Source organism: Xiphophorus maculatus, chromosome 16 (genome assembly GCF_002775205.1).
Source record: "Xiphophorus maculatus strain JP 163 A chromosome 16, X_maculatus-5.0-male, whole genome shotgun sequence".
Lineage (NCBI taxonomy): Eukaryota > Metazoa > Chordata > Actinopteri > Cyprinodontiformes > Poeciliidae > Xiphophorus > Xiphophorus maculatus.
In genome coordinates, this window is record NC_036458.1 from 6,210,110 (window position 1) to 6,222,928 (window position 12,819).

The window sequence follows — 12,819 nt, forward strand, 5'->3', positions numbered from 1 at the left end:
TGAGCTCAGAAAATCAATGCATCCTTAATTTCCTCTATTGCTCCTTGCAACTCAGATACACAGAGCTCTCTGTCACAAAGAGGTAGCTGTCAAGTTGGGACTTTTTAGGGAATTAGAAGCCCAAACAGACTGGAAAGAGGATATCGGTATTAAAAAATACCATCAAGCAGTACTGAGAAGGCAGAAAAATAATCCAAATAGGGAATTTGCTATCATCAAGTGCATGCGCATATATGTGCACGCCCATAGGCTTCATTTTATTTCACAGGCTATCTCTTTCAGAAGAAATAAATCCTCTTAGTGCAGCTGTCTTCTGTATGAGGTGGAGTTTTTAGGATTGCTCTAACTTCCCAGACTTGACTTGACTGGCTTGTTCTGGTTGAGACATAAATTGCATTGTTCTTACAGTGTCTATTTGTAGTTTCTGAGGATGGGATGGGACATGTTGTCTATCTAGGTTAGTTCTGGGCTCCAGGCTGTCCATGCACACCAGCAGAATCAGCAGGTGGTACGCCACAAACCATTGGAGCGGGATTTCAAACAGCAGACCCACATTAGGTCAGGCAGTGGAGCTGAACCCAAACGCGGCTGTCCCTCAGGGCAGCTTTGGGGATGAAAATGACACCTCTAGAGAACTTTCCTCCTCATGAAGGCGCAATAATACACGGCTTATTGTCAGCTTGACTGAAAAGAAAATCCAGCCATGAATACTAGCTTAGGTCAGGGTTTAAAGGCCTTCTGGGGTCGGGATCCTTACCAAGCTGGTTTTGAGCTTAGAGCTGCAGGAAAACTGTGAAACCTCACTGAAGCAGAGAAGACACAGCTTCCAGTCCTCTGTTTTGTGTCTCCAGGGCTGAGAGGGTGGGAATGTTCTGAAGGGGGCCTACGATAAAACATGAATCGAGTAATGATCACTGTGACCATATACGGACATGCCTGAGACGCAGGAGACAGAAGTCAGGAATATTTTTAGGTATGCTCACTGGAAATGTGAGTTCAAAATAGACAAAAACAACGACTGTTTTTCCGTCACAGTGTAAACTCTGAGCATCTGCGATCTGGTAAACAGTGAAAAGACCAAAGCAGAATGAGATGCCCCCACCCAGAGTCCTTCCATTTCTGAGCTCTGTCCGTTTGACTTTCCTGCATTACATCACTGTATTTCTCCACTTTCTGACTCTCCAGTAGGTCATAAATCCAGACTTACTCACAGAAACACAGGCAGCTGCAAAGGTAAAACTGATTCACCATTGTCTCGGTTTTGTATTTTATATTCTTTTTCGGGTACAATTCAATATCCGGGATGTAATAGCTTTTTTGTTTTACTCATAATGTTGTCTTTTGACAATGACAAAAGACCATGTCCTAATAAGGATTGTTCATATATGTTTTTCTTGTGATTTACTCTGATATATAAATGTATATATATCAGAAGTTCAGGTATTTCTAGATAAGTAATATGACTGCTAACCATGTGATTTATTCACATTTCCTTTTAATTTTGAGGACATGTTGAGGAATGTTTTAATATTGAAGAAAATTTCCTTTACTTAAAAACTGAACAGCATGGATGCACGCATTATAAGATTACTTTAAGTCACGATAAAAAGTCTATTTTTTAGACAGTTCATGTGAACATCTGGTTTAAGCAATATGCTTATATGTTTGTGACATTGACAACAAAAAAAATCTTTACCACACCTCTTTTGTGTAAACGATTTAAAGTAAAAGCAAACAATATCCTGTTAGATAACCTGCAGTTGTAGAACTTTGATTTAAATGTTTACTCATTTACAAAAGTGAGTTCTCCCTTCTTCTCCAATGTTTGGAAAATGCCCAATTTAGGGAAATCCATTCGCATTGAGAATAATACCTATGCAGGCTATGCAGTCTTCATCTATGATCTTTCTGTATTTTCTGAAAACTTTTGCAAAAGTCATAAAAAAAAAATCCATTCTTGTTCAGTTTTGATGTGTGTAAGAAATGGTCCAGGTCCACTTTGACCATGAGAAATGATCACACCCTGTCTCATATCTGACTGTGTTTATTACTCCTAATACTTCAACCACATTTGGCCAAGCCTTTTGCCTTCTCATCCAATTTATGTCTGCAGGAGCTAGTGGGGCAGTTGGGGGTAAGAAGCTGACTCTGCGCATTAAGTTACCAGGGTGAGTCAGCCTCCTGAAGAGCCCCACACAGACACAAGAGGCAGACGTTTTATTTTTTACTTTGCTTTAAAAAACGAACTTCAAAGTGGCAGTGTGGTTGCCACAGAAGAAAACATTAAAAAACAAACCTTTAAAAACTCCTTCAGGTTTATATCTTTACTAATTATCTTTGAAAGAGAGTCACAGTCAATGTTACAGATGATATTTGTAAGCTCACAAGGCTTATTGCCCTACTGGAACTGCATAAGGTGAAGCCGAGGGATGAAATCTACACATCAACATCTCACGCATTAATTTAAGCAGACAACACTCCAGTTACAGTCGGCAACACTTCGGGAATCCCCTCAGTTCCTGGCTCCCATCCCTCAGGACCTACGGAGATTTTCTGCCAGATGTAGTTTACAGACAGACTCCCAGATGGGCCGACACATTTACACACTCGCACGTGCAGGAGCCTCCGAAAGCATGAGGAGTAAAGTCACAGGGTCTCTGCATGTATGAGCTGAATGACTACACAGAAAGCCGCTCTAAGGTTAGTCGAGGTATTCCTTATTCACTGTAGTGACTCAACATGAAAACATGAGGCTGCAGACGCAGGACCACGGGCGAACCGAGGAACACCAAGACTCAGCCCAATCAAGCAAAGATGGCTGGCGGGAAAGTTTGTGAAGATTAACCTGGACTTGTGTTGCTAGTGCATGCATCATATATTACACAAACCCTGTAAATTCTAGACACTAACAGGTACCATAGAATTGCACAAAAATCCATGAGGGACGACGGAGTCCCAGAGCGAAATTCCATGAAACAGGTGTACAAAGCCTTGTGCCAAAAGCCCATTAAAATGCTGTCTACATTGTTTTAAACCGTGTGATTGTGAGCGTGAGTGGGAATAAAAATAGCAATAGGTATTTTGTTCCATATAACACAGTAGGAGTGTAACAGGTAAACCTTTTATGGATGCAAACTCGACTAAAAACCCACCTGTTTAGGATTGTATTTGAAACGTAATCAATTACAAATTTATTGATGGAACCTGACTTAATGTCGTGTTTTGACTGTTGATTCTATGTTGCATTGATATGACATGATGTAAAGCACTTTGAAATGCCTTGCTGCTGAAATGTGCTATACAAATAACATTTGATTGATTTGATTGATGGTGGTGGTGCTGTGCTGTAACATACAATGTGTCTGGTGGTAAATTTGTCCTGTCAAAGTTCAAAAGCACCATCAGTTTCCTCAGTGTGGGTTAATGAAATCTAGGTGGTTTGTTTAAATTATAAAGCATTACATCGGAGCAGGAGGTCCTTTGGGAAAAGTCTTAGAGATGAAGTCTTGAGGCATTACTTTTTATTACTCTGCCTTCCAATTAACAAAATATTCACATTTGTACTAGTACAATTATGAATTTAGTTTTATTTTGCAGTGATATTGTGATAATGATAAAAAGTGACAGTAAGAGCTATTTATTACTTCTCTTTTGAGCAATTGTATGGCAGTGACCACATGACACAGCCCCAGAAACACAAATATTGGTCTTGAAAAACATATCCACCAACAGCAGCGTGATTTCTAAGACCAATTTTCACAGAATAACTGAGTATTCTGCTGTGGTCCCTGGTCTTAATGCTGCTTGTTCTCCAGCATACTCTGACAACCCTTTTCAGTCGTTCTCAGAATAGTTGAATTCAAACAGAGATTAAATGACAAACATGTCAACTCAATTTACAAAGTAAATGCCATCTGAAGACCATTAATTTCACAGAACTTTATCTCAGGGTATTAAAGTTGAGTGAATGAGCGATTCAAGCTATTACATTTGCACATGCTTTAAAAGTGGCCTATAATGCTAGGATATGGGGCTATCTATGGGGCTATACAAAACGTGTTCATGACATTTATTATGTGCAAAATTATTCTAAAAAAATGAGATTTTAATCTGGTCAGTTATGACTGTTTTGTTCTCCTTTCAGAATGAGCTGCTGCTGACCACAACCCCCAACTCAACGATTACTCTCACACATAGAAATGACTGCAAACAGAGGCACAATTATACAACTGTTCATCTTTGAAAAGCAGAAGTAGAGCTTCCTGCACAACCAACAAGAATGCAGCAAATGGTTTTTGAACGGCAAGTCAACTAAAAGATACTAATCTTTTCCAGCAGCCATTGTACAGCATGTACAGTGGTAAAACTAGCTGACTAGCTTGGGTTGCTAGGTGAAGGGATAGGCTCATCTGGGGTTGCTAGGTAACAGCACTGTGCCTGTCGGTTGTGAAAATAGATAATTTTCCAGACATAAAGAAATATAAACTTACTGCCAAAAATGGCTGGGTGTTTTTTTACGCTTCCGTTTGGATCTCCAAAAGAATAAAAACATGCAAATAATGAATTTTGCACAATACGTTCTCCTTTAAATTTAGACTTTGAATTTCTAATAAATTCACTCTTTTTAAATATGATATCTAAAATCCTTTGGAGCAAAATTAAAAGAAGGCACCTTCTCAATAAATGTAATCCTGAATATAAATCAGGCCTATGTCTATATTTAAGTTGTAACCTCATTAAACTTCTGCAGTGTATCCATTATGAATTCAGTCTGGAATATCAAAATATTTTCTACATTATAAATATTTATACTTATTAGTTATTTTTCATGTCATCACTATACAAATATTGCCTAAAGACTAAAACTTAAGGTTATAACAGAGAGCAAGAGAGATGAGTAAAGGTAAATTGAACATTATGATTTAAATATATAAAGTATTAAGTTCTGAAGTACTTTTAAAAGATAATGTCATGATAATTTCATGTAGAAGTACATGAAACACTGATTTTGGGGTGTAATGGAATAATGTGTTAATCTTTAAATCTTTAAAGAAATCCCAGATAAAAGGTGCTTATTAGTCAAACTGCACCTCATTATAGTTTATGTAAACACAAACCTGCTTTCCTTTGATATGTGATTTTCTGTGTAGCACAGGCACAAATGTAATTACAGCCTTATTCATAATAATACAACATGGAGGCCAAAGGCAATTCGAAAACTAAATGCACTGGAATGTAAAGAAAGTGGCTCTAATGACAGCCGATATGGCTAATGGGTTTATTAGCCGCTGCTTTGGCTGTAATCTAGCCAACCATACTAATGTGTATATCCAGAGCTTTATTAATCAAAATTAAGTACCTCTCAACACTGTTATTGTAAGCAACTCCAGGGATTATTTTTAGTGTTATTTAAATCCTGATTATTTCCTATGATTAAAAGTAATTGCAAATATTCGTCTTTTTGTTTTCTGACATTGTTATTTTTCTCAGATAAAGTTGGAAACTATTTGCTTGAACGACTCTTTAATCTGCTTCATCATCAGGATAAATGATCAGTTAGATTTGTTTGTGGCAGTTATAATCACAAGACCATAAAATGGATCTAATCAGTTCCATCTTCAGCCAATATTGATTCAGCTTCTTCAACCAACTTGCCTTTTAAAACACTTCTCATTTTATCGTTCAGTTTTATTTGACTGACTTCTTTTGCCTAACAGCCTTTATGGACATCTAGAAGAAGAAAGACGATTGAAATTTGTTAGAATGTCATGGATTTTTTTTTTTTGTGTGTTTTTTATCAATTAATCACATTTCTGGACACACCCACTTAATAAAGTAGCTTTAAATTTAGCCAGCAAAGACTCATCGGAAAGACAAATAAATCTATGAAAGAAGATCCTATAAAAGTTATTTGCAGTTTATCTAATCAAAACTTTTAACTATGCATTGATTAACAAACAGTTATGGAAATTTCTCTTTGAACTATTACTAAGAAATGAAGTGTGGAAACTTTATTCTGCTTTAAAACTGGTACAAATTGTGGTTCTGTGAGCAAAAAGTCAAATTAGAAAGCTCCAGTCGTGGTGGTTTATATTACCAAATCCACAAAGGAGAGAAAACTTTACTTATTTCTTGTTTGTTTGTTTGAGATGAGCAAATTTCAGTCAAAAGGAAAAACGTAACTCTGCACTTTAAAATAAGAGGCAGTCGGTTGTTTTTCTCCTGTCAGTGAACAAAGTTCTTTCGTAAGAAAAAAGAAAGGATTCATTAAAACAATAATACTCAACAGAAATAGAGAAAAGTCAAGCTCATACTGAAGAATATAAAGAAAAAATAATAATAAATTGTGAAATAACATTTTGAGGCTAAGTGTAGGGAATACTTTCTAAGCTTACGTTCTAAAACATTTAAAAAATATTTCACTTTCAACATTTACAAGACACTGTAACCTCATGCTTTCCCTTCACTGAATCAAATAAAATATAAAAGTTGAAGAAGTGATAACTGGGGCTGTTTGAGGGTCACCGCCATGGCGCCTCTGTTCTGCCGCCGGCTTCACTGATGCCTCTCTGCACTCCCACCTTGTCCTCTGCAGACAGCACACACCAAACTAATCTGCTCACACAGGAGCTGGCCAAACATCTGTCCATTATAACCCTCTGGATCGTCATTAGTGGGTAAAAATGGTTTTGGTGGTAAGAAACGGATGTGAGCAGATATAGCTCGTATAAAAAGCTCTTTCTTTAGACATGCAGATGAAGAGAGAAAAAAATACACAGCTCATCTAAAAATGGAATTCTTATCAGCTTTTTCTGGTTGTCTCTTTTCTTTATGAGGAGCAACTTTGTTCAGGAGAGTTCTTGAAGTGATTAAAGCCATGCACGCCAAGAGGAGCTCTGCACCACAAAAGGTTATCAAAGCATAACGAAGCGTGGTGCACGCGCCGACATGTATAGCTAGATTTGTACATGCAAAATGTAAATAAATTCCAAAGAGCTGAGCAGACTGTGCACCCTGATTTGGGCCTCTAACTCTTGAAACATGCTGCAGAAAACAAAAAGGAAGTAACACAAAACATTTAAAGAGTAATGGAGCGCAAATCCTAAGTAAGCACGGAAGTTTTGTTTTCGGTGAGCATGTCTTTTTCTCTCTATGCATGAGGAAATAGAAAGAAAATTCCTCATTAATGGTGACCGAAGGGGAGAACTACAACTGTAAACAGGTTCCATATGCCAGTGGAAGAGTCTGAGGCAGGACTCTCTCTGTGCACATCTGTGCCTTTTTTTGATTAAAAAGAAAAGTACCTCAGAATATTCTTGGTAGGGATAAGTGCAAGGTACCCTAAAGATCACAAATTCACAATGTTTATATCCAAAAGCTGCAGTTAGATGAAGAAGAAGTGACAAAGCAGCGTACTCACTCCTCTCCTCTCCTCTCCCAGGTGCCAGATCCTGTGTCCTTCCTGAATGTGAGACCCCCCCATCTCTGTCTCCTCAGCTCCGGTCCTCTTTACATACTTGTAGCCTCAGCTGACATCTATTAGCTCTGACCTAAAACCAGCATCGGCATCTCGGCGACAAAGACAAACTGGAAACAAAACGCGGAGAAGCTCGGCGGAGATTCTCTTATGGAGAGCCTCAGTGTGTGCTTAACCAAGTGTGAGCGTTTTTTTTTTTCTTCTGAAAGGGAGAGAGGGAGGCAGCATCTTGCCTCTCTCCCTGTGGTACTCACAATGGTCCACACTTACACCCCCGCAAACTGGGTCATGGTTGGGGGTGGTGATGGTGATGAAGAGGAGGTGGTGGGGTTTCTAATACCCCCTCGGAGGGGTAAAGGGATGCGGAAGGATCCATTTCGTTTGAAGGTAAACAAAACTTAGACCTTGGACCACCTGAGGCGATCACGAGACAAAGATTTCAGGACGGGTCAGGATGTAATTAGAAGTTTGTACTTTTAAAACACTACTTGAGAAAATCTTAGATGCCAGCTTAAAAGAAATGTGCCTCAAGGAATATTTTCTACTTAAAAGAAACTCAATGAAAAGACCTTTGGTGTGTTTGTAAAGCAAGGACGTTTCTGAGAAGATTTTTACTTTTGGAAAAAAAAAAAAAACGCCATAAAGTAAGAGCTGCAGCTATGCAACCTTGTAAGTGAAAAGGGAGATAGAAAGAAGACTGGAAGTTTTGGGCGGCATTTTGGGAATGCAGCTTTAGACCTTGTGCAAAGTGTACATAGAAATAATAATTCAAACCCTTTGAAAATCATTTGCTACAAATTTAAATACTATTTAAAACTGGACCTATTTTGCAAGAGATCTTGGAAGCGGTTGGGCAATAAAGACAGTTATACCTAACTCTTCTAGCCAGACTTAGACCAAAAGATTTCCTAATCTTGTTGATATATTTGGCTGTACAACAGTTTTCAGTCTGTCATGATTTAAGTTTCCCAGTCACACCTTTGAGTTAGAAAATGTTTTGTAAAAAGCCAGTCTAGATTCCCCAAATTCAAACAATGCAGATAAGCAGAATTAAAAAGCATTTTACTCTATTAATGGATTGATCTAACCTTAATCGAGTTATTTTTGCAGAAGAAACTCAGACATCACTCCTCAGCTCATTCTGAGGGATCCAAAGTCAGACCAGAAGGGAGACAATGGGTCTCCAGTGGGTTATGGGTAATTTTCCGATGTAAGATGTGCCAGGAAAACCTTCAAAGAGCTGCCCTGACCACCTGACTCATTTTGACACGTGTCCAGAATCTAGTGTTTTCTGACCATAGGAGAAGGTCAGAATTTTAAAGGAGAACTTTATAAGCTGCAACATATTCAATCAGTTAAAGATTCTTCTGTCTTTCCTTCTCTGTTCACTTATCATATTAAAAATGTATTTTGTACAGAGGTGAAATTAAACTTTCTATGCTGGAAAAAAACAATCATTGCAGAATTGTTTTATTTTTGTTTGGATTGTGAGTATGTTGGCTACTAATTGATTAGGGCGTTTAAAGACACTTCTAAAGGGGGGGGGGGGGGGGTTCGGCAGTGTTTATTTTTCATTCTGCAGTAAAAACGATCCAATTAATTCCCAAGGTTTACATACATACTCAGTTAATTTCAATCGAAATTATTAAAACTAAAAAAATCTTGTTAAATGATGTGCTGCAAAATTGGATAAAAACAAATTTCTAATGTTCTAATTATTTTACACTGCATTATTTTTAAATAATTGCTTAATTTTGATTTATTTATATGTTCAAAATAAAACAGAACTGTTCCTTACTTATAATACTATTATGATTATTTAAAATGAAAAGGAAAGAAGGTAACATATGAAGCGCGAACACTGATAACTACCAGAAAATGTTAAGAATTTGAAATAAAAATACAAAAAACTTCAGACATATTTAGCACAATCTGTTTATAACAAAAGCAACATCCGTGCACATGAATAATCATACAAACCCACAAATAACAAAACATGTCCATCTGATATCTTTCAGCTGCTTATCTCAGCCTCCATTCTTACCTTTCTTCTTTAGGTGGAGTGAATGCTATAAATTATCTGAACCCTTTTTAAATACGCAGCATGTCACACAAAGTTCGCAGATTCTTTCATCAGTGAATCCTTTAATACGCAGCAATCAAACCTTTTGACATGAACGTGAAGCTGAAAAGTGATGAAATGTGTTTTCCACTGTGAAGAAAAGTGAAATCCTCAGATTTTATTTGATGCGCAGAGATTCAAGAAATTTTCTTTAATAAAATCTGCTCTTAATGTTGGCAGCGAGGATATTAGTTAGCAACCAAATCATCTGCTATAAGTTCGTGAACTTTGCGATTGCTGTGCATGACTGAACTCTGCTTTATGTGACTGAGTGTCTGACATCACACTTTATGGTATTTCCAATACTCAAACTTACTTGCAAGTAGTAAACTATAAATCACAACAGTCTTTGCAGACTCAGTCAGCAAAGAGGGAGAGATGATTTATTTCTTGAATCCTTTGCTGACTTAATGTGAGAGAAGCTCCTGTTATGGTCACTCTGTCTTACCGAGATGCATGTAGGTTACAGCGGAGCACTTAGCAGCAGATCAAAAGGGTCTCGGTTCAAATCTGAGCGAGCGATTTAAAAGACGGTTGTACAACATCAGCACTTGGTAGCCAGCCCTGCAGTAGAAACCTAATTTCTTTTATTGATTCTTGAAAGAAACATGTTTGAACCTGTAGCAGCAGTAGCCCGCAGTACAACTTATGAGTCCTGTGCTTTTAATTTTTGTGGCATCCAAACATCTTTTGTTACAATCTGAAATATCAAATAAATTATTCGGTCTGGTCTGTTGGATTAAGTGGTAGTCTTGCTTGGTAAAAGTGAGCAGTAACTTTTGCACAATGGGATGGAAACGCCTAAGCTGCAGCCAAATATTACAGGCTGAGCTGAAAACAGAGTCCTGGGCTGTTTATAACGACCTTCAGGATAACATTCATTGTCGTAATTAAGATGTGTTCATTTTAATGGTTGAGGCATCTTACAAAATTAGCAGCAATTTTCCCCCCACTTAGACCAATAATAGTGTGTTCATAAAAGTGCTATGTAAAGATTTTTTAATTATTTATTTAGATTTTCTTTTAATCCCTTTTTGTCATAGCAACCCCCTATTTTATTTTTCTTAAGTGAAAAACAAAAGTATGTTCCAAAGTGTGAAATTTTTTGATGAGTTGATCAAAGCCTAGACTAAGTAATTCATTGATTTACTTTGGTGCAACATATCAACTTTAGGACTCAAAACTTACTGATAGGAACCCTTTGGTAAGAACCCATACTCAATTGGAAGAACGAAATTATGCAATATTTTCAAAATGTACAGTTTGATAGCAGGTTTAGTTAATCAGCCTGGATTATGTCATAATTAATACCAGTGATTTTAATGGTATTATTTTGTTTAATGCCAATTTTTTTTTATTGCTCCACACAGTTTGCTGTTCAAAACTGGTCTGTTTGTGAACGTTTTTGGTTTTTTTCAGAAATTTCAGACTTAACCTTACATGTGGAGTTTTTTGTTATCCTGGTTATAATGTACTTTTAATGGTTTTATTCCCTTTTTTCCATTATAAGTCATGGCTTTTTTGTCTGTTTTGGCTTTGGTAACATGAAGCCTTGTAATGTCCAATTGTTTCATTGCTGGGCAATTAGCGAACATTAAATGGAGAAACTCTGCTGCCCCTAGTGGTTTGGTGGGGCCATCACACCTGAAACTTGATTTTCCTTCGATTTGTAGGTAGACGTTTAGATTTACTGGATATATGGGAACTAAATTATAATATGTGAGCATAACATTATATCAAATGATGTAGTTACAACAGCGTTCAGAGAGAAAATAAGCCTCCGAACTGACAGAAATAATATCAATAAAAGCTAATTTTAAATAAATTTATTTATTGCTTAGTGGAAGTTTTTGCAAAGACTAAATGTTAGCTTTATGCTACGACAACCATAGATTGAAGTGGTAACAACATGCAATGGCATCAATATCTTCAAAAAATAATTTCAGGATAATCTAATAAACAATCTTAAAATACCTTACAAGCAGACTAGTGGTTAACTTTTTTGTTCAGCTAATTGTGCATAAATTGTAAGGTAACAGAAACATGACATAAATGCAAACCTTACAGACACTTTTTTTTTTTTTTTTTTACAATTTATATGACCCCAAAGCAAAGGCGCAACAGTTTTTCCTGCTCTGTGCTGAAAGCAGCAGGGTTCCTACATTTTAAATCCTCAGCTCCTTCAGTAATCCTTCAGAAAATGTTTACTATTTATGAGTAAGCTATAAGTGACAGCAGATAGATGGACTGAGAAGATTGCAGCCACTAAACTCTCCTAATCCTTACAGGCTGCCTGGGAAACCAAACTAATTCAGTTAATTTCACAGAGCACTGTCCATGTAAACATCAAAGCACTTAAAAGGAGCCTGGAGTGATAAATTTGGTCAGCTTCGTATTATTTCCCCAAAATGTTTCTCCTCAGGCCATTAAAGAAATTGCTGCATTATAGAGTTTTAGACTGACAAGTGGCTATTGATTTCTACTAAGCCTGAGACAGCTGAGCCCTAATTTAATGGGACAAAGTGCATCTTTTAAGAAAATGATAGTGTGATGTTTTGGGCTTGTCAGCACATGAGGCCTGAATTTAAATACATTTTAAAGAAGCTGTGACTAACGGCGACTAACAATTGTTAATCTAATATTAGATTCTGCATATAAACAAATTAATCCCAAATCAACATCAAGTGTTTTACAGTCAGACTGTCTTTGAAAACATCAGTTTCTCTTTAAAGTACCAGGACTTCGTTGACTCTAAATTTCTAGATTTATAAAAAATAGAAACTCTACTTTAAATATAATCTTAGGCATGATGACAAATAATGTACGCACTCTGCAAGATATGGAATAACAACTATGGGGGACATTCCTTTAAGATTTTTTCCATTTTATTTTCATTACCAGTAATCATTACATACTTTGCAGCTCTTATTTAGCTTTTATTAGAAGAAAGGTTTACTGAAAACAAAAATTATTTAATCAGAAATGTATTGGTGAAATACCATATCACCTCTAGCAGGTCTGTCACGGTAAATACAAGCAGCAAAATGTTCCATACAGAAATTCACACGCAGGTGCCTCTCGATAATTTGGAATAAATTAGAACATAACTGACAATTGAATTTAGAGTGACTATATTAAATTGCAGAAGATGAGCTGGTAACTCTACTGGGTTGCTTCGGAAGCTCAGGTTACTTTAATAACGGGATTCAGTTTGTCTCTC

At 36.9% G+C, this 12,819-nt stretch overlaps 1 protein-coding gene across 2 annotated transcripts in view; it reads right to left on the bottom strand.

The window, feature by feature from the left end:
• LOC102218944 (gap junction gamma-1 protein-like) overlaps positions 1-12,819 on the bottom strand; it is a 45,720-nt gene that overhangs the window by 3,878 nt on the left and 29,023 nt on the right. The window contains exon 1 of one of the 2 annotated variants that reach the window (XM_023349463.1): positions 7,421-7,806. The exons of the other annotated variant lie outside the window; for it this stretch is intronic. The gene's annotated coding sequence lies outside the window, so the exon portion shown is untranslated. Of the gene's footprint in view, positions 1-7,420; positions 7,807-12,819 lie in introns of those variants that run through there. 2 annotated transcript variants of the gene reach the window in all.